Source organism: Felis catus, chromosome E2 (genome assembly GCF_018350175.1).
Source record: "Felis catus isolate Fca126 chromosome E2, F.catus_Fca126_mat1.0, whole genome shotgun sequence".
In the NCBI taxonomy this organism is placed as follows: domain Eukaryota; kingdom Metazoa; phylum Chordata; class Mammalia; order Carnivora; family Felidae; genus Felis; species Felis catus.
In genome coordinates this window covers 3178035-3180038 of record NC_058382.1, presented here as the reverse complement: position 1 = coordinate 3180038, position 2004 = coordinate 3178035, and positions in this window count along the sequence as shown.

The following is a 2004-nucleotide window of genomic DNA, read 5'->3' as shown; positions in this document are numbered from 1 at the left end:
ACCCAGGAGTCCAGACACCCCCCCAGCACCTCCTCCCTCAGACCCAGGAGTCCTGCCCCCAGCCCCCCCTCCCTCAGACCCAAGAGTCCAGACTCCAGCCCCTCCTCCCTCAGACCCAGGAATCTAGGCCCCCAGCCCTTCATCCCTCAGACCCAGGAGTCCTGCCCCCAGCCCCTCCTCCCTCAGACCTAGGATCAGGCCCCCAGGCCATCCTCCCCCAGACCTAGGAGTCCTGCCCCCCAGCCCCTCCTCCCTCAGACCCAGGAATCCAGCCCCCAGCCCCTCCTCCCTCAGACCCAGGAATCTAGGCCCCCAGCCCTTCCTCCCTCAGACCCAGGAGTCCTGCCCCCAGCCCCCTCCTCCCTCAAACCCAGGAGTCCAGACCCCCAGCCCCTCCTCCCTCAGACCCAGGAGTCCAGACACCCCCCCCAGCACCTCCTCCCTCAGACCCAGGAGTCCTGCCCCCAGCCCCCCCTCCCTCAGACCCAAGAGTCCAGACCCCCAGCCCCTCCTCCCTCAGACCCAGGAATCCAGCCCCCAGCCCCTCCTCCCTCAGACCCAGGAATCTAGGCCCCCAGCCCTTCATCCCTCAGACCCAGGAGTCCTGCCCCCAGCCCCTCCTCCCTCAGACCTAGGATCAGGCCCCCAGCCCCTCCTCCCTCAGACCCAGCAGTCCAGGCCTCCAGCCCCCTCCTCCCTCAGACTCAGGAGCCCAGGCCCCAGCCCCTCCTCCCTCAGACCCAGGACTCCAGATCCCCGACCCCTCCTCCCTCAGACCCAGAAGTTCCAGCTCTCTTCTCCCTCAGCACCCCACCTCTTTTTGTTCAATTTGAGGTAAAATTCACAAAACATAAAATTAACCATCTTCCAGTGAACCATTCAGTCGCGTTTGGTACATTCCCAAGGTTGTGCAACCCCCACTTCTATCTAGTTCCAGAACTTTTTCACCGCCCCAGAAGAAAACTCTCCACGCATCAAGCGTAGGCCCTCGCCATCACCTCCTGTCCTCAGCCCCTGGCCACAAGCAGATGGCTTTCTGTCCCTATGGATTTGTCAATTCTGGACATTTCCTATGTTTTTTGAGTTTTGTCCACGTTGTAGCGCACGTCAACGCCGCATCCCTTTCTGTGGCCAAATAGTATTCCACTGACCCTGCGTCTTTGTGGACTTAAGAGTCTGAGACCCACCTTTTCTTGCTGGTACTGTTGTGTTTCCAGGGCCCCAGCCGCTGGAACTTCAGGCTGTTGGCTTCCTCCAGAGCACAGATGAGACAGACAGAACATTCCTCGAGGCCAGAAGCCATCAACCCATGGAGAGTGCGCCCCTGTCCATGGTGGCTTTTCCGGCTGGAGGGCAGGCACACTGGGACCCGAAAAGGAGGATACAGGTACGATAATGAAGGTAACACAGGGTACGGTGGTCCTCGGAGGAAGGGGTGCTGACTAGAAATGGTGTCCAGAGTGTTCTGGCTGTGAGGGAAGGTCAGGAGATTCTCACAAGCTATACGTAGAAGGAGGCTGTGTGCAAGTTTTCAAGCTTCAGGAAGGCTTTCTCAGTAGAGTCCAGGTGGCCCCTGAGACCTAGCCCATGAGGATCGAGTGCCTTTGTCTGCTGGGTTGTACAGTGTAGACCCACTAGGAGACATGAGCCAGCCCCCAAAGTTCTCCATTGCCATAAAGGGCCTGGACATTATCCTGAGGGTAATGGGGAGCCATGGAAGGTTCTTGAGCAGAGCAGATGGAGGAACGGACACTGTGCAGACAGGAAGGAGGTGCAATAATAAAAACTATTGACACATCTGAGTGCCAGGCACTGCCCCGTGACCCTGAGGGGGGAAAATTCTGGAATAATTCCAAGCTTCGCACTTCCAAGAGACAGCCCGGAGCGTTCAACTCGGCCGGGCTTGAGTTCGAATCCCATCTCTGCCCCCCGAAGAGCTGACTGCCTGTATGAGCTTCCAGTGTCTGCTGTCACAAAGCGCCACAAATTTAGGGGCTCAGGACA